We start from the raw sequence: 21,602 nt of genomic DNA, 5'->3' as shown, positions 1-21,602 counted from the left end.
GTTTCTATTCCCAGAGTTACTCCATGAAGAAATTGGATACTAACTTAGGTTATCGATGTTGGTAGTCCATTCTTAGCTAGTATAATTTTTTGTGTGTTTTTTTTAATGTACTAAGTCCTTGAAAAGTTTATGTTCTATGTGAACCTCCACCTGTGAAAACGTCTAAACTCCTCATTCAAAAAGTAGATAAGGGAAGTAAGCAAATGAGTTTTTAAATAGATTCATTTATCATAAATAAAGCCAGGTATAGACTAAGATTATAACAAAAATCACTAATAATATAGGCTTTACAAAATAATCTAACAAGGTACTGACAATTTAGTTTAGAGTAAATGCCTTCCTTCAATTAGCTGCAATGTCCTTGCTGAGCTGTTCTGTTATGAACGCCCCAAGTCAAGGTAGAGCTGGGATTCACAGAACTTTATGTTCAAAAAGCATATAAAGTCATGCAGTGCTAACTCTTGGACACAGTTCCAGGTTCTCATTAAAAAGAAAGTGGAGGCAGGTAGGTCTTAATTGTATACTTGGCATGGTATGATGTGTATTTACTTATTGAATGCTTATATAAAGTTAAATCTTCATTTCTTTCCAAAGTATCTTCAGAGTTTTATTTTCTGATGGCATTGTGAATATTTTCTGTAGTGTCTGCATGTACCAGATAGTGGGATTAGAATCACATCACAATTTGTTGTCATTAAAATTAAAGCTGCCTCAAGAGCTGATTGGACTGGCTTATAAAATAGGATAAATTTGCTAAGCTCTGGAAGTTTATCTGCTGATTTAAAAGGCCAATTGGATTCCTTCTCTCTCAAAAACATTTCTTTACAGCTAGACACAGAAAGCAAAAATGCAAGTTTTCCAAAGGGATTTTAATTTTTCCTGCCATGTGTACCAAAAGTATTTTAAAGTGCTATAAACTTTTATTGTGAAACTAGAAGTTGTTGAAGAATAAAAGTAGTTTCTTCTAGATGATAATATACTTGTGTCCCATATATCCTGTCAAATTCTGGGTAACTAATAGTCAAAAGAAGACAAATTAAAAGCAAAGTTATAGGCTTACATTTTCAGTGTCAGAGACTTTGGAGGAGATATTTGTTGTGAGGTTGAGGATGAAGTGAATCATTTCAGAAATACATTTTGATCCAATAAGAAAGAAAATATGTGGCTGGTGAAATACCCCAAACATCTTTCAAAAATAATAAAGCAACAAGCTCCTTTTTTTGTATTTCTACCTTTTTTAAAGGCTTCTGTCCTGTAGACATATCAATTTCATATTAAAGGCATTATAGCCACAGACTATGCAGTCCTGAAGGACTCTGAATGCCTAATCCATCTCTACAGTCTTTGTTATTAAAACCATAAGGATCAATTGCTCTTCAAATCAGTTTCCTAATCTAATGATGTGGTTAGAAATTAGAATGGCTAGTGCCTGGCATCTTCAAACACTGTTTAAAGTCAAAACTAATTGAGCTACATTTTAAAATAAAATGGTAGTAACAAGGTGAAAAACAATATCAATATTAGTATTAATCATATCATAAGATAGGGTCCTCTTAATGGAACTAACTTAACATAGGTCTCAAATTCTGAGAGCTGCTTTGTCAAACATTTCATTTGATGTAATCCTGATAATTTAATTCAGTGGCTCCGATAGTCTATCTTACACAGCACTGAGTAAAAAGGCAGGGGAAGTAAAATGTAAGAGTAATTTATTTAGTTATCTTCTATTTCTCAAATTTTCAGCCCTGTATATGCTACTATCTCTGTATTGAATTAGCTTATGTGCAAGTTGGGGAAAATATCAAGTAATAGTTCCAATTTATTATGAGTAAGTTACTGCCCTATCTTCAGTGACATTATGGATGATCAGCTCTAATAAAGTATTTTCTTCCCGGTCTGGAAACTTAAAATTAAGTAGAACCTAAAATTATTGAGGTCTATTCTACATTAAGTCATACTTGCCCTGTGTAATATTAAATAAATATGATCTAATTTTATTTTTGGGGTCTCAATATTTTTATTTCCTTTATGAGGAAATTGAATTATAAAGTGTTTTCAAAGTTATATTTTTAAATGTCCAATATTTGTAAGGAAAATATTTATTAAATTTATGACATACAGCAGGACCTGGCGGTGCACAGGATGATCACAAGTTTGAGGTGTCTTTGGTGGACGTCCATCTTAAAACAAAAAAAATTAAATGGCTAGGGATGTAACTCAGTCATAAAGCAACCCTGAATTCAATCTCCAGTACTTCCAAAAAAATATATGATATAAAAAATAAAATAAAATTGTGGTCCCCAAAGTCAACCCTCTTGTATTCTGCTCTATGCTCTAAAGCAGACCCTAAAACAAACACATACATTTCAAATGACATTTTTAAAAAAGTAAACAATGCATCTCTATCAAATATATTTAATAATGCTTTAATGGCATTTTAATTTTTAAGAAATAACATTTTGCTTGCTACTGGCAGTATTGCTTAATACTTGAGAAATTCTACTTATATCAATAAAAAGTGAAAGAGGGTACACTTTATTGCTTTTGAAAAAGTAGAGATCAAGGGATAGGCATATGATATAAATGTCTAAAAATAAAAGGTAAATACATTAAAAAGAAAAATATCTACAAAAATGGTTAAATAATTAATTAATACAAATTTTCCCTTAAGATATTTTTATTGAAAAAACTCTGGGCACAAAGATGTTGATCATGTTGCCACACTCCTCCCATTAATAGTAAAAGAAAAAAATATTATGTGATCAATGGGTGATTAACTGGACCATGGGACATATACAGAATGGACTTCCACAGCCACTGAAATATTTTTATGACTGTGAATATTGCTCCAACATCTTCTCTAACATTTCTGCCCTATTGGATTTAAAGTGGGAGAGAGATTGTAAGACAATGAGAGTAGGAGAGTTTAGTATTTCATCTTCAATATTAGATCATCCAAACAAAAATTAACAAAGAAATATTGGAATTGAACCATACTAAATGCTTTTAAACAGACATATCTAGAATATTACACCCTGTAGATTAGATCTTAATAGGAACATCTCTGGCAATCTTTCAATAAAATTGGGTATAGTTAGTTTAACCTACAGTTAAATAATACAGTTGATAGCTGGTGTTTTTGCCTATGATTTTCTCATAACAGTTTTGCTACATGTGTTATATAGCACTTCCAATTACACATCTCCAGTTACTTATAACCACAATTTATAGAAATCTGCAGCTATTCTGGCCCCATCCATTTCCTCTCAATGAAAGAGTCCATTAATAGAGAAATGGAAGAAATAACAAAGATAGGAAGGCAGTCTTGAAAAGTGACAGTGGGAAAATATCCATGAGTTCCTAAATCTAACTTCTTCCCTTTTGTTAAAGCAATACAGTACACTTTTCTAAGCTACTTAATGCTGAATTATTATCATTTTCCAAGAACCTCTAAAAAATTATTAACTTGAAAGTATATTTGATAGAAACTGAAGTGTCTCATCTATTCAAATGATGGGGATTAAATAATGGACATAAGAATATTATATCCTTTATCCCAAATCCCAACAATTTAGGAAATAAAAAATGTGGAATAAAATACCAGAAGAACTTATAATATAAGCTATTAAATCTTTTTTTTGTTAGAACCATGTAAATATTGTTCAAGATTTTTGTTAGGCTAACAGAACTAAAGAGAAAATGTGAGGAGAAATTCATTGATTTTTAATTTTGGCTTATATTATTCAGGTTAAGTTAGGTTAAACTGAAAAAAAAAAAAGAAAACTGTACACATAAAAATATCATCAGGTTATCCCCCAGAACAATAGTTTTTGCTCACTTCTAGCACAGATCAGCAGGAATGAAAACTAGAAATCTATTCCTCCAGTTGCTCATAAATATAGTCTGCAGATGCATGATATAGAACATGTAAATCCAGGTCACTAGAATAGGGAAAGTGAAACCTGAAGGCTCTTGAATTCATTATTCTAAAAGTGACACATGCTACTTCTGTTCACTGACCACTGACCAGAAAACTCATGTCTCTACTTAACTGCAAGGATGTTGGCACACATGGGAGAGCATATGGACCTCCAGAAACCTAACGAGAATCCAAACCTGTTTCAAAAACACAAATAAAATGACTTTTTGTATGGTTTAGGGTTCACATTGTATTTTGTATGTAAGCAAATGTGAATGCCAAGGAAAAAAGCCTGTTTTTGAGTAATTAAAAGATATTATGCAATTATGTGATCAGCATAATAAATATAATTGTATAATTAACACAATATTTAATTATATAATTACCATAATATAATAATTATGTAATTAGCTTAATTCATTTGTAACAGTTACTGTCCGTATCAAAAAGTCTTTTGGATGTTTTCTTTTCCCTAGAATATAAAAATATCTCTATTTTTTCCAAAGATTCAAAAAATCTTTCCTTCATCATCTGGTAAATGTGTGAGAAGTTTATCAATTTTTAAATATTAAAGGAGAATTGATAAGAATATGATAATATATGAGAGCAGTAAAGGTAATAATTTGCAGTAATTTTTGATTAGGTGCCATGCTAAGATATTATAATAAATAGGTTTGCATTTTACATAGTGCACAGATATAAAATAGTATTACTTATTTAAAATTTTAAACAGTTCAAAATTTGAAATTTAAATATCTATCACTTTTGACATTATTTTTAATAAGTGGAAAAACTGCAAAGATCAATGGTGCTAGAACAACCACTCTTAAAAATTAGAAGAAATACGACTTTTAAAGAAATTTGACAAAATTACATCTGAATTACAATTAATAAAATCAGTGTGACAAAAATTATTTCTTATAAAATTATATTGCAGGTTAATGGTAGGAATATTGAGTGTAACTTACAGATTTCAGTTGCTTGTTACTTTTAACTCTTAGAATTCTATTGTTTTGATGAAAAATGACTAAGTTTCAAGAAATTACTAAACATTAAATAAGAAGATAATTCATTAGTTTCCTAGTTGATTAATTTAATATTTATCTTACTTTTTCCTCAATGTTGTGGTTGAAATAAAATGAATACTATCTGTGCAATCATAAGCAACAATTAAATATAAAATAGATTGTTTATACTTGGAAAGACTGAAAAATTCAGGATTATCGTAAGTACCTAAAGGATTTTTAGATTTACAATTGAGACTCATAGCCTTGGATTATATACTTTACAGATTTCCTAAACTGTCATAATTAGTTTAACAGACAAGAACACAAAATCACAGAAAGGTACTGGTGTAGTGTCGTATCAAATTGTCAGAAATGAGTAGCAATTTTCCTGCTTCTGGACAGTGATGCTCACAGAAATATAGTGCTGTCATTTACATTTTATAAATATTTCAAAACAAACTTTACTTACTTTTCCACCTTTGTAAGTGGACCAAAATAATTTCTAGGTAGCTTCAAATTTCATCAGCCATCTTTATTTCTATAAAAGCTAATTTCACCATGCCACTATTATTTACTGGTAAAGCAAGTAGAAAAGAAAATTCACTGTATTCATCTGAGGGGGACACACAATCGTTATTCAAAAATTACTAGCTAAGTGCATACAAATGATTTTGATATATGAAATGATACAGTTGACTAAATTTAGTTCCTGGGTATCATTTTTAAATTCAGCACTAGAAAAACCCAACACACAATATGAGTAACTAAAAGGTTTGAGAGATATAGACATATACAAAACTGGTTGCCAATTACTTTCAGCTTCCAACAGCATATGCAAAGATTTACCAGAATGCAAACTAGTATGCTAAAATAATGAATGTTATAATGTAATTCAATTCAACATTAGAAAAGTAATATCATTCTCTGAATTAAATCTGGACCCCAAAACAGCATTTAATGCTATATTAACTTCCTTCTCTTAATATACTTTAAAAATGCACTTTTAAATTGTTCTGACAGGATTATTTTGTCTGAATGTCCTCCTGTCCTCCTGCCTTTCTCCTTTTCTCTCTCCCACTCTTACCTCTCTCATTCCCTCCTTTCCTTCTTTCCCTCCCATTATTCCTTCTTCATTCCTATCATCAATTCACTGTTCCAACAAGATATAAGTCCTTGATTTTATAATTATGTCAAAATGAATTTGACCATCATGCATAACTAAAAAGAACCAATAAAAACAAAACAAAAAAGCATTGTGCAGCCATTATGTATCAAGAACTGTTTTAGCTCTTAGAAAAAGAGATGAATATATAAGAATCAGTAAAATTCTTCCATGACAATTAAATTATGAATCACCTGTGAATTTATAGATATTCTGTCGAGTAGATTCCTAGAAGTGAAATGTCCAGGCAGAATGGTATGTGCCTTTGTTACATTATATTTTGTCTTTTTTGTTTTTGTTTTTGGTGGTACTGAGGATTGAACTCATGCATGTGAGGCAGTACTCTAGTACTGAACTACATTCTCAGCCTTACGTATGTGCATTTAATATTTTGATTGATATTGCTGAAATCATCTCCCAAGTGTTTGTACCACTGAAAGCCCCATCTGTAATGCATGAAATAACCTGTTCCCTCACAGCCTATGCAAAACTGTGTGCTGTCAGATTTTCGGATCATTGACAATCTAGACAAAGTAGAAAATGACATATCAGTTTATTATTAATTTCCACTTGTCTTATGTGAGGTAACAATTGACACACTTTTTCCTACATCTAAGAAGCATTTATATGTCTTTTTCTATGAATTCTTTACATCTTTATCCATATTATATTGGGTTTTAGCCATTTGTTTTTGATTTGTTAAACTCATTTATTTGAGTAAATCTGGATTAACGATCTGTTTTGCTAATATTAGTTCCCATTTGTAGTTTGTTTTTTGTCTTTCTTTGAAGCATCCTGGGGCATAATTTTTTTAAAATTTTGACATTGACAAATATATCAATAATGTGTTTCATAAATAAATTAATAATTTGTTTCTGTATTTCATATTCCTTAGATAGTAATCACTCCAATATCAAATTTAAATACTATATCCTATTTTCTTCAGATATTTTCACATTTTCACTTTACACATTTGACCCTTTGGTACTTACTTGGAGTAAGGCAAGCATTCTGTTTCTTTTTTGTTCCAAAGGTTAGTTTATGAAAATAGAATGACATCTTTTCCCTTATGCTTAGAAATGCCATTTTCAGGAAAGTCACAAAATTTACAGTGGAAAAGTACTAAAGGTGGCATTGAGTTTATTGATTCCCACATGTCAGTTTGCAGATTGGTACTTTGCTGATCACTTCAGGGTCTCAAAACAATCTCACCAAAAATACAAGACCCTATCTAGAAGCTTTAGATTCTGCTGTTCTCAGGTAGGGCAAACAGGTGACTACCTACTTTTCCCTAGCTATTTATATTTAAATTTTTAGGTGAAGTTAAACATTTTATAAATAAATTAATATACAACTATATTAACTCTTCCTAGATTCACTACTATTAACCCTTTCTTACATTTGCTTTATATTTTTTCTTTATTTGTATACCTATGCACATGACCTTATGTTTTTGAACACTGAGAATTAGAATTATTTTGCAAATATAATTTTACTTCATTCTTACATATGGCCACAGTTTAATTCTATCAACAATGATATGTGCCTATGTAGCCATAATATAATCTAATACTCAAAGGAGTTAACATTGTTAGAAGACTATCATTTAAGTAACAATCCATGTTCAAACTTCCCCAACAGTTTCAATACAATATCTTTTGGATTCCTTCTGTCATCTCTAGCCTAGGACAAGTTCTAACCTTACAATTCCACTTTTTTTGTCCTTAATTACTTTGACATTTTTGTTTTTTTGCAGTGTCCCTCAATTTTTTTCTGCTTGTTTCTCAATGATTAAATTCAGGTTGAGCATTTTTTGTAGGAGTGCTACACAGATGATAATTTGCATCAAATTAGGAGGTGGCACATGCTATCAATTAACCTAGTCATCTGCTGTGTCAAGTTTAACTGCTTGGTTTATGTGGTGTCCATCAGATTCCTAGGCATCTGTGATTTTTAAGTACTGTCCTGGTAATTCTGATGTCAATCTAGGTTTGAGAATCACCAGTTGATCAAATATACTACTAGAGATGGAAATCTTTTCTAGAGCATCTTTGAAGAAGGATGGACATTTTTCAGAAATTTTAATAACTATAATAAAGAGGAATTGGTAGTTTTCAAGGACAGATTCTTGATCTACCTTAATTCATTAAAACATTTCAATATTTAAAAGAAAATAATGGAAAACAGAGACATTAACAAATATCTGTATACGAATGTTTATAGGAACATTATTCACAAATACCAAAAAGTGGAAACTTCTCAAATGACCTTTAATGGATGAATGGATGAACAAAATGTGGTCTATACATACAAGGAGCCTTACAAAAGTGAAATTTGGGCCTGTGCTACCATATGGGTGAAACTTGATGTATCTAAAGTTTAGCATTCCTAAGTGAAGGAAGCCAAAGGAAAAAAGTTAAATACTCAATGCTTGTGCTTATATAAGTACCTAGAACAGTGAAGTTCATAGAGGCAAAAACTAAAATAGAGATTACTAGGGTCTTGGAGGTGAGGAAAAATTGGGAGTTATTTGCCAAAGCGTACAGAAAATGTTTGGGAAGATGAAAGTCATCTGGAATTGAAGGGTCATAGGGTTAAACAACAATGTGAATGTTCCTAATGCTACTGCATTATGCACTGAAAAGTGCTGAACATGATAGGTTTTATTCAGTTATTTATTTATTTTTTGCAGTACTGAGGTAGAACTCAGGACCTGTCCATGATAGTCATGATAGTCAAGCACTGTACTACTGAACCCCAGCTTTTTTTATATTTTTATTTTGAGACAGGATCTCCCTAGTTGCTAAGGCTGACCTAGAACTTGCAATCCTCCTGCCTCAGCCTCCCAAGTGGCTGATATTACAGGCATGTGCCTTTGCCCCTTATGGTTTTATGTTCTGTATCTGCAGTGTGTGTGTGTGTGTGTGTATGTTTCTGTATATATGGAGATATAGATATGTATCTATCTATCTATCTATCTATCTATTTATATATATCTCCACAATTTAAAAAAAATCAAAACAATGCATTTATTTATAGTAGCATAAAAAGCCTGCCCTTTTGTGGTTCTTTCCTTGTTTTTGCTTTTAGTTTAACAAAATGCACTTTGAGTCTCTCCTATTTGATAGTCTTTCAACTAGTCTCCTGACAAACATGTAGTGTATTTTGGCGATTATAAATTAAGCTGTTAAAAAGAGTCATGTAGAGCTTTGTGTGGGCATATATTTATATATCTTTAGTTTTTCCACAAATGAGATTGCTGATTCATAAGGCATGTTTATATTTAATTTTATAAGAAACTGTCAAACTGTTTTCCAAAGTAGTTATAGCATTATTTCATTTCTACTAGCAATAATCCAATGCTCTATTTGTTCTGGATTCTAATGTTGCTAGTTATTTTACTATTAGCTGTTGTGATAGAAGTGTAGTGGTATCTCATTGTTTAAATTCACATTTTCTCAATGAGAAATGATATTGAACAAATTATAATATACTTATTGGCATCTGGGTATATTCTTAGGTGAATGTATATTCAGATTCTCTGCCTCGATTTTTTTTGCCCAGATTTTTTTTGTTTATGTTTATTGTGCAGTTTTAAAAGTTATTTGTATACATTGTAGATCAAAGTCCTTTGTCACATATGTGATTTGCAAGTATATTTTCCTAAATTGCTGGCTTAACTTTCATTTTATTAATAGTGAGTATAAAAAAAAATACAGGTTCTTAGTTTTAATAATGTTCAATTTATTTTCACAAAATTCAACATCACACGTTTTCTTCCATGTGTTCTTCAAAATGGCTTGTAATTTTATGTTTTACATTTAAGCCTATAATCTATTTTAAGCAAATTTTTGTGCAAGACAATTATGTTGGCACATGAAAGTTTAATTGATATATCTCCATTTGTTTAAATCATTTCATTATCTTTGTAACTTTATGAAAAATCAATTGAAATATTTAAGTCAGGTTAGTAATGAGTCTTCTGTTGTGTTCCATTGAGCAATGTATCTTTCCTTGTGTCCATTTTATTCTTCCTGGATTACCATAGCTTTATAGGAGGTGTTGGAATTGGGTAGTATAGCCCTCCAACATCATTTTTCTTTTTCAAAATTGTCTTGTTATTCGAGTTTCCTTACTGTTCCGTATAACTTTTACAATCAGATCATCAATACATACTAAAAAAATACAGCAAAAGAAAACCAAAAAAACCCTGCTACTAGATTGATTGTGATTGCACTGAATCTATTAAAGAGAAAAAAATAGATATATTAACAAAATTTAGTCTTCTAATCCAGGAATAACACTTCTTTTACTTATTTGTTTTCTTTTATTAATTTTTATAGTTTCAGCATAGAGAAACTGTACATCTTCTTCTATTTATACAAAAATACTCTACTTTGGTGTGCTAATGTAAATTTTTAAAAATTCCATTGGTTGAAATTTTTTCTAATGTGTGATACATTATTCTTCTAGTAGTAGATGGGCTTATGCTTTTCCTTCGTTTCTTCCTGAGTTGTTTTAAAATTTTTTAAAATTCAATTTTAATTTTAATTTTTTTCCAACATGGGTGACTTTTCTGTGGTTTTTGTTTCATCCAAGGTGTTTGACAAATTCTGCCCAGTCTGGCTGTTCAGAACTTAGACTGCCCCTATTTCTAGACAAAATGCTATGGTTTAGGTATTAATCTCAATAATATTTCTTTACCTTTTACTCATTGTTTTCCCAGCTTTATCAAGGCCCGCTACATAGATTTATGTATATGTATATGTATGTATATGTTTATGTGTATTTTTAAATGTCCATGCAGAAAATTATACTGTATGTCTTAAATGACAGTTGTCTTCATTTCTGATAATTCTATTTCCTTACATTCGTCTTGTTATGATGGTTGTTCCATGCCCTTCCCCTCAAAATATAATATTTAAAACCCATCATAAATTCTATTTTTTCATACTCATAATTGTTATTACTTTCTCTTTCATTTTTTGATCGTACACTTGCTTTCTGTGGAATAGAAACAGGATTCCTTTTTTCAGTCAGAGACATGACATTTTAAACAATTCACCAATATTTCCAAGAATCATTACCACCTTATGTTGACTGTGATACACAATACACGTCAGAAAGTGTCTTAGCAGATGTTTGAGGTAGCATTCTGGTATTAATTGTTTGATTCTACCTTGTACACCATATTGAACAGGATTTCTGAGGCATGTGGAATCCAAGGGGCAGAGTGCCATGCAGCTTTGGCACCATCAGTGATAACTGTGCCAATAAGAATGGCTATATATTTGTTGTCATTTGTGAAGTGGGAGGGCCTTCTGATTTCTGTCATCTTAATGTTGTGCTATTTCTTAGAACTGTTTCATATAAGACCCAGTAGCAGCCTGTATCTATTCAAGATTATAATTAAATTAATCAATAATAAATCCAATTGAAAATATATTTTCTGCGTTTCTCTAATATATATCCCATGCTCAATAAGCAAATGTGTCTAGTAAACTACCTTATCAGTCAGCACAGAGATATAAAACATTTCCATTATAACAAAAAGTGTAATCAGATGGTGAAGACTTAGATTAATTACAGATTAATTTTGTTGATACATAATTGATTTCTTAATTTAAAATAAAAATTTCAAGCCAAAATTTTAGGGCTTATAGTACATATTTTGATTTCCTATTACTATAATTATCTTTATTTTCTTCTTCTCTCTCAAGTGACCAGGTTTATGACCTTTCTACCTTTCATTGATATTTAATACATAGGTGAAAATTCACCAGATGTTTCATCAAAGGAAACAGTATTTCAAAAGGAAGATAGTACTTTCATTAGCTTCAAAACTATGCCCTGTGTCATCATCTACACAGAAACTGCTTTTGTGCATGAGTAAAGCTATTCAAATAATATGATTGGAAAGTTGTTTCATTATATATATGAATATCAGTCTGGACAATGAGCTTCATTAAAGAGCTTCAGGGTATAAAGAAGACTAATCTGACAAAGAAAAGTTCAAAAGTGCTTTGTGAATGGACATTACAGTCCGTGAAGTAATATGCAATTGGTAAATTAAACTTTATCTGCAGACTTTACATGGAAAATAATATTAAGTATTTAAGTTTTAATATATTCCTTTTTGATCTGGTAAGTATTTTATAAATATTCTTTATATTAGCTCCTGGAAAATAATTTTTGATGGCCCAGAAAATAATATTACATTTAAGTTCCAATATTTTTTCTCTCTCGATTGCTTTATCCTGATATTATATGTAAAATTCATTTTTACTTCATGGAGATTCAATTTAAATAAATTATATTGAGGGATTTTTCAGTATCACTTTTTTTTTTTTTTTGTACCTGAGAGATTAAAACAGAGAGAGAGAAAATCCTATGCCAGCTAACACTGACTTTTCCAGTTAAGGGCTCACCTTTGAGCTTCTTTCTTTGATAATCACCTAAACATTGTAAATTTGTCTATTAGTTTATTCCAAAATAGTTCCTGAAGATTTATACTTTCAATTCTGTACCTGTATTTATTTCATTTTCATAGATTATTTTATGAAAGTTTTCAAAATGTAATGGTGCCAATTCAGTGCAATAGGATAACTATATAGTTTTGTAATATATAGCAATGAAGGCTAAAATGCTCAATCTTCTTGAAGAATAAAGTAAAAAAAGCAGCGTTTTAAATTGGTTAGACTCTTGTTACAAGTGAATTTGCTTTTTCATCATAGGGACAGTTTCAAAACTGAGCTTCTAATAAAGAAATCTTGATGCAGTAGTTCCTGTTCCCCATCTGCATTAAGCTGCCTCCTCATAGAGCAAATCAGGTAGGGAATTACTACAAGAAGGAATAAAAATTTGGAGTGCCTTAAAACACTTAAGGAGGACTTTATGATTTTGTACAGTTCCCAGTTTTTTATCAACATCTAGAAATGACCCATCATGATATTCCCCTAAAATAGTCATTCATTCTTATTTGCTATGTTCGTGATCTCCTGTTCCGCTTGAGATCACAGAGAACAATTCCTTCCAGTCTCCAGTGCACCCTAGTTGTTAGGTCGGGCCAATGGCAGACACTGTAGAAGACAAGAGAGCAGCAGGACAGAATAAAACCAGGTCTTCATTGCTGAGTCTCTTCTTACTGTGTTTATTGAATGACAGTCGACCAGTCACTTCATGGCTCCAGTTGCTATAATATGACCCTGCATTTGTTTTCTAGTAACTTCTGTTATTTTTCCGGCCCTAAAAATGATGCCAGTTTCTTGCTCTTGTTAGTGTTTGGGTTCCTTTTGAAGTCTTTGTTCTATATGAAACCAACTTCATATGTAAAACCTTCCCACAAATATTATTTAGAAAATATTTTGCTTGTTTATCTAACCCATTTATGGTAATTTTTCTAAAAAAAATTATTCTATATCAGAACGTATAAGATTTAATTTTAATACAAGAAATGAGATTTTCATTTTTGTCATGGCTTATACTAGCAACCATGTAATGATACCGCCCAAATAATGTCTTTTGTATCATTTAAATCTTTATACACATGAAGATACATATCTTTGTTTCATGTTACTAAATATAAAATACCCTGAATATTGAATAAATAGTATTGATTGCATATTTCACTTATGTAATTTTTTTAAGCAAAACTGGTTTTATTTCATAAGATGTCTACAGATAGTCAGGGTATGGTACTGGATCAGCAGCCCAACATGATGAATGTTGGTATATCTTTGGTTCTCTTTACCCTTCCTTCCTCATGTTTGAAAGGACCACTCCAGCTTCTGCCATAACTTCTTTATGTGTTTCAAAACTAAGGAAAAAGGTGGCTTAGCCACTTTTATTACTTTTATTGGGAAGCAAATCTTTCCCAGAAATCCTGCAAATGTGTCCTAAGGCTACCTGTAACTGCAACAGAGGCTGGGCAGGTGAGCAGTTAGCTTTCCCAACTTCTTTATTGATGGCAGGTAAAGGAGAAGGGTGTTGGGAATGGCTGACAAGTTGGGCCACCAACATTATCTTCACATACAAGTAATCTCTTTTTCAAAATGGGTAGTTTTTATGTCAAGAAATTTGTTGATAATTTAAAGATTAAATGTGGAACTCATTCTTTAAATTATGACATAATTTTATAAACTACATTTCTTTTTCTTGCTTTATTTTCCCCCTAATGTTCAAGAATAGAACTAAAATAAAATTAATCTTTTCTTAAAATTAATTAATTATTCTGTGGTACTGGGGATTGAACACAGGGGCTTACATATATAGGCAAGTGTTCCAGCACAGAGTTACATCCCCAGCACTTTTTTAAGTATTTTATTTTGAGAGAGGGTCTTGCTAAGAAGCCAAGCCTAGCCTGGAACTTTGTGTTCTCCTACTTTAGCCTCCTGAGTTGCCTCCTGAATACAGGTGTGTGCCACTGCACTCAGCTTAAAATTACTTAATCTTTCAAGAAAGAGTAGGCAAAACCAAGAAGTCAACAGTGACAAAATGCTTTCAACCACTCTTCTCCTTAGTCACTGTCCTTCTACACCAAAAAACATCTGGAAAACATCCCCACATCCTTTGGCATTTAAGAACTGATATAGCTGACCAAAATCCATGTTGCTTCCCTCTGGCTCCATTAACACTGAATACTTTTTCTTCAAAAATGGAAAATCTCCTTTGTCTTTCCATTTCATCATTTGTACCATCAAAAGGAATGCCTTCTCGATGGCGAATTAAGATTCTCTTCCAGTTTAATTTTCTGAGTCTTGACCAAAATTCTTCACAGGCATTTTGTGGACCTTCCACACAAACAACTAGGTTTTCCAGGCATTCTGAACCCACAAAGGGAAAGCTCCTTGGCCCACTCTAGAACATTCTTTCTTTTGCATTTGTTGTAGATGTGATGGCTGTAGATCCAAAGTCTTGTAAGAATGTGATCGACTGACTGGACTGGACTTTCTGTGGTGGTGGAAGATGGGGCATCTCTGCTGACATAGACTGAGGCATGTTCTCTAACCCATTTTGTGGCATTCAATATACAGACATCTCCACAACAATTCTGCAGGTATGCAGTCAGATTTGTGTTCAGCTGGGTCTGCTGGGATCTACTTAATAATACTGATCTGGCAGTAATTTCGGGTAGAACTTCAGGATATTTAAAGGGAAGAATGCAGGCCAGAGAAAATATCACCTGAGAAGAGGAAAAAGAAAAGGGAAGGAGAAGAAGGAAAAGAATGCCATATATGTTGCTATAAGTCTTGGTATGTAAAAATATGGAATGCTTCACGAATTTGTGTGTCATCCTTGCTCAGGGGCCATGCTAATCTTCTCTGTATCGTTCCAATTTTAGTATATGTGCTGCCGAAGCAAGCACTGTAATGTGGTTTTTAACTTGACTCATGATGGTATTTTTCAAATACTATTTCATAATATTTACTACTTTGCTTTATGTTAACTTACCTAGGAATCATGCTTCGGATTCACAGTATGGCTCATGAGAAAAGAAGAGTTTTTTCAATCATAATTTAGACAATTTACTAAATTCCCAATTTTTATCCTATTACCTCCAGTAGAGGAAAATATTGAATAAGTATATGTCTGTTAATCACATCTTTTTCCAACTTTTTGTTAACAGTGATAGTGTAGAAATTAGCATAATTATTATTGTTAATAAAAATATGGGATTTATTTTGACAGGACATAGTTTAAGTTTAGTGGTATAGAAAGTGGTCATTGTTTAAACATCTTAACTGTATTCCAAAGAGCTTCACATAAAGATTCATATCTAATCTGGTTTGCATTGTCAGGTTATTTTATTCTAGACAAGAAGTAGTCTAAGAGGGAGGAATAGTACTGACAAATGTCCACAATTATAAGTTGAAAGTAGCAATCAATGTGTAGAAACTGATGGATTTGGGGTCAAAATGCAAAGGTTTCAGACATTACGCATTATATCTTTGTTTAAAGAAATTTCCGAGGGCAGTATCTGTGGTGACTTTCAGAAGAGGTCTCTGACTAACGGATGTAGGGAAGATAATTTTGGCTGTCACGTTTTACTGTGGAATAATCTCTTTGGCTGACCTTATAAAACCTGTGGAGCACTAACAGCAGGTAAGAGAGATTTTATTATGATCAAATACATATTTTGCTTGTTTCTCTTTGGGAAATTACTTGACTGGTACATTTTTTCCCTTAAATTTCAAAGTATGAATGTCTTTTACTTCAAAGGTCTCACCTAAAAAGTGTGGTTGATTATAGGCAGAACTCTGAATAAAAACTGGAATATTTTTGAATGTAGTATGTAAAAATTTGTTTTTAAAGGATAAGTTAAAGGCATATGTAAGATATTTGAAACAACTTTCAAGATAAAGAAAGCCAGTCAGTTTCTTCCAAAATCAGTAATTCAATATACCATTTACTAAGCACATAACCTTCTGTATTATAACTAATTTAGTACTATGATTTCTGGCCCAAGTAGACTCCTAAGCATTTTTTTAGACTAAGGAAGGAATATTCCCTTGCAATAGTACCTCATGTCTAGATGTTTGTAGTGTCAGTTAAATTTGGGAGAAACAGCATTTATATGTCCTTCTCTTGAAAATAAAAATGGATTAATTAAAAAATAATGTTTTTCACCATGAAGTATATGTCAATAAAATATTTATGTAGTCTTTATCAGGCTTCCCCATGAACAGAAAGATGAACATTTATCTATAAATGACTTATTGACTGAGGTATCTAAAAATAATGGGCATAGTGAATTAAGACAAGTCAAGTTTTTTAAAAAAAGCAACTAAGCAAAGAAGTCTTCCTAGTGAATATTTGAGTGAATACTTGAGGCATGCTTTGGGGTGGATGCAAAGCCTCTTAGTATGCTATTGATTTTCTGTTCATAAAACTGCTATTCAAAAATTGAGGAGGCCCTGCATAGAGGTAGATGTTGTTCACTGACTGATACTTTACACTCAATAATTTAGTGAGTCTACAGCAGTAAATAGAAGCTGGTGGGTCTTAATATATGATTAGAAGAGTCCCATACTTTGATCCTACCCCCGTAATTCTATATGTCTACCTCTTTCTCTTTCTCATATCTCCTTCCTCTTATTTTCCAATCTTTATAATTTCAGGACCCCATTCAAACATCTGTCATTGACAAGTGACAGTGAGCACAAGAATATTCTTACCCCAAGCCATTTTTTTTTTTCTATCCAAAGCTGTTATCCATTTGCACTATCCAAAACTTTGATTGATCATTGGTGACATGGTCTTCCAATTTTAAACAGTACTTCATTTCCACTCTGGTACTGCCTAACTCTGGTTCCTTATTTTTCCACAGCACTTACCACTGCCTAATTGACTACAGAACTAGTTTTGCTAAATCTATAATTTATTATTTTTATTTTCCTATGAATTCATTGCATTATAAGTACTTGCAGAATTTTTGTCTAATTTGATATCTTAAGATGCATAAAAGAGTTCAGTCTTATAATAAATGTTCAATAATACTCTTGAATAGGTAATTTTAACAAAAATCTCCAAAAGGAAGATGCTAGCACTTTTATCATTTGCAGATATGGATTTTGTAACAAGCAGGATTAATTTACTTCCCAAGGTCACATAGTTACTCCTTCATGAAATTAGGATTCACCATGGACAGTACAACTTCAGACTCTGCCCCTTAAGCGCACAATGCATTGTGTGCTTGTTGACCCTGTTATGTCACCATCCTGGGTTATTTGAAACTGTCAGATACATAAACACCCCTATCTTGAGATGTCAAGTGAGTGGAAGCTAGTGTTCCTTTTCTCTACTTGCTTCTGATGGTTATAAAACTGATTTTTGGACTCCTGTGCTTATCTTAAAATTTATAAATCTGCTAAAAACTGAATCTTCTTAGTGCCTTCCTGTTTGTGGTCAAATTAATTTGCATTTATTATCTCTTCATTATAAATTATGAAGGAATATCAAAAATTAAGAATCCTAGATGTCTCATCTTGAGTTGTCTGGTCTTGTATCCTTCTTGGATTTATGATAGAAAGATGAGTGGAGCATAGATTCCTTGTCTTCAACACAAGCCTCTCGTTTTCTTTTGTAGTGGTCATATGTACTTTGAGTCACACAGAATATATTCACTATCCATTGGGTCAGTAGCCTCTCATAACCATTGTAGAAAAGACCCTAATTGCTTTTCTCATAATATCACTTTCTGTAAAATTACACATCTACTCCAGTTGCTAAGATTGGAGTATTTGCATAAAGTTCTAGCACCCTCAATTATCCAAGCAATCAGTGGTAATTTCTACAGAGACAGACCTACAAAGAGAAAAAATGAAACTTTCCATAAGTCCAGGATAGGGCCTGTAACTTTTTCTGTTGAAGGAAAGTGTGAGGGGCCATAAGATTCGCCAATATTTTAACAACACACAAAGACTGAACCTAAAATTATCACAGCTTGACAGAGACAAGAAATGGAGAGAAAACAATAGAGCTCTGATTAAATCATTTGGGCCATGAGTTAAGACACAACAGATTTAGCACATCACAAAATTATTTTAGGTTACACAAGCAAACAAATATTCTTTCACTTAAGGTTACATAGATTGCTTCAATTTTCTCTAAAGAATGAAGGACTTTAACTCATTAAAGTTTCTTGTAATTTATTTTTCATTTTCCCTTCAAACATGGATATTTAATTCAACTACATTGTAAATCTGTTTTTCTAATTAGAATGTACATTTTGAAGAGGACTTTCATAAAGACGAGTGCTTTTAAGATTGTATATCCATTAATTTTCAAAGATAAGTTAAGGAAACAACTTTGATTTTATGTTTACACATTGGTGTTACAGGCTATAATTTGTCCGCTGATTTGTAGAGATAAAATGAAATACTTACTTCATATTTCATTAGTTTTCTACAAGGATGATGATTATTTAGAAGGATTGTGACTAGATTGAAAGCTTCTGTCATGAATCACTATAAAGCAATTCTTTTCCTAGGTAACCAAACTCTACTATGTTAAAATATAATACATTGACAAAAATTTATCTTGGGGAAGTAGTTCACAAATGAAATATTTGAAAAGTAAAGAGAATAAAGAAAATATTTCATAACATGAGACTCTGGGACTTGGGAAATATGGTATAAATTTTCAATATATACAATTTTTTCAAATTATATTTAAAATGTAAATTGAAGCACAGAATGAAGAAAAATATATCCATTATATGTCCTTAATTATAAAAATTAAAATGTTAAGAATGAAAACATAGTTGGAAAATTTTTAATCATATGATAATACACAAACATTCAGACCTTTTTTAAAACCCAAAACACACATATAGCTGCTTCCATATTCAAATATATGAATGTCTGAATATAACTTCAAAACCATAACATGAAGGATAAAGATCAAGGTGGGTGTTATGTTTGTCAGTTTTCATTGCTGTCAACAAAATATCTGACAAGAACGAATTAGAGAGAAAAGTTTATTTTGGGCTCATACTTTCAGAGGTTCAGTCCATGGTCAGTGGACTCCATTGTTCTTGGCCCAAGTTGAGGCAGAACATCATGATGGAAGAAAGCTGCTCAGTTCTTGACAGACAGGAAGCAGAAAGAATATGCTAGCATCCAGGACATGTCCCCAGTGACTCACTTCTTCCAGTCAACCTTAGCTTTATACACTCTGTACTTTTCTTTGAATAGCCTTACCCACTCTCAACTCTATGTTTCACTCTCCTAAGGTCTAAACTTCACATTCATTGAAGACTGAATCATTCTTCTTCAGTATATTATAGGTACTTCTAATGCTATATGCCTAAAATGAGTATTGTCTTAAAAGATAACACTTTTTCATGATTATTAACCTCAGTAAATATAATTATTGTTCAATAGTTACTTGATCTCCAAGTAAAACAAAAATCACAAAAGGATTCAGCCATAGTTTTCTACTCCCAATAACTCATCCACATTCAGTTCCTTTCAAGGATTTTATCTCAGGAAAAGGTAGAAACAAGGACACTGAATGTTGAAGACAGAATACATCTTCTAAGACTCCAGTTATATTAAACATAAAAATAAAATTGCATTGGGTTTTTAAATATTGTGGTTTCTATAAACACCATAGGTAATATAGTCACATTGCATATATCTGTTACCTAATTACTTTTGTTATTTTGTCTCATTTAATCTTTAGTGCATAAAACATCAGTTCATTTATAATGGTACAACACATGGTGCTTGGGATTCTAGAGTCTACAGTTAGATTGCCTGAGTTCAAAACCTTCTTTCTTTACCTACTTTGTGTCCTGAGACAGTTATTCTGCTGTACATTATTCTTTTTCTGTATGTTGGTTTATTCTATGCAAAATGGTCAAATGGATAGTGCTATTATATGGCTGACTGTGAAAAGGAAATAAATTAATACCACCACCCCTGCCACATTTTTTAAGTATTGGTTATTTAACAAGTGTTAGTATTCACTACAGTGTGCTGATAGATTTCCCAGGTCACAAATTTAATTATGTAGAAAAGAGCCTTTGTCCTTTTTAAACTTTCAAGTCCATATTTTGTCCTAGAATGGAACACTTTACCTGCAAAAATAATGATAAATTCAGTGGCATTAGAATGTTCTTACTCAATTGAAAATGAACTCAGTCTATTTAGAATTCTTATTAACTGCTCTTTTATCCTACGGAAGCTTCTAAATTCCAGGTGCTGGCTAGCATTTTGACATTATGGGCACCTGGCTGGATAATATCATTCTCATACATGGCCATCCCTCCAAGACAGCATTTGCATTCCTGGTTGGTCTTTGGGTATACAGGCTATGTCATACCTCATTGCATCTGCTTTCACTACCATGATATTCTCTAATTCTTTCCCACCCTCTCTTTCTTTCCTTCATAAATGCCACACCCTTGTGAGGCTATCTAACATTAGCTCTACCTTTTTTCTAATTTGGGATTGCAATAAAAATGACGGTGTTGACTTTGGCCCTCTTTGCCTTGGACACCATCTCTGTGTCCTTCTTTGCTGCACTGAACTCAAGTCATGGTGGTTCAAATAATTCTTTAAGACTCCATATCCCAGGTATCCGCATGGGATCATGATATAGGCCACTTGTGGATTTTACAATTTCTTTGAAAGTTCTTTACTGTTCTAATTGAAGCTAATTCTTCAGGAGTGATGTTACAGGGCCCTTCTCTAAAATTCTGATGTCATGAAGTTTATTATTTTTCTGTTTTTTCTTTCTCCTCCAATAGCCTAGATAAATGTGTTACCTCTCACATCTAGGGAAGGGGTTAAAGCAAATGAATGAACAATTATTCTCCTTAATTCTATCCTTCACCTGGAAAGTTATTTTTTAAACTAAAATCTTATATTTAAAACTTTTTTTTTTTTTTTTTTTTTTTTTGTGGCTCTGCTCTGATTACTGACTTGGTTTGGGGGGAGGGCAAAGAAGGTCTGATGTAAAGTGGCCTAACAATGAAAAATATCACTGCATAAAAGGAGTGCAGCTAGAG

At 32.1% G+C, this 21,602-nt stretch overlaps 1 pseudogene across 1 annotated transcript; it reads right to left on the bottom strand.

Annotated features, from left to right (window-relative positions):
* Positions 1–14,498: 14,498 nt before the first annotated feature.
* LOC306644966 (RWD domain-containing protein 2B-like) lies at positions 14,499–15,380 on the bottom strand (annotated as a pseudogene). Its single transcript has one exon. The product of its transcript is annotated as an RWD domain-containing protein 2B-like (transcript).
* Positions 15,381–21,602: the final 6,222 nt, after the last annotated feature.

The sequence above is a fragment of the Sciurus vulgaris genome (genome assembly GCF_902686455.1).
Source record: "Sciurus vulgaris genome assembly, chromosome: 15".
Classification (NCBI taxonomy): Eukaryota; Metazoa; Chordata; class Mammalia; order Rodentia; family Sciuridae; genus Sciurus; species Sciurus vulgaris.
This window is presented reverse-complemented; position numbering and strand designations above follow the sequence as displayed.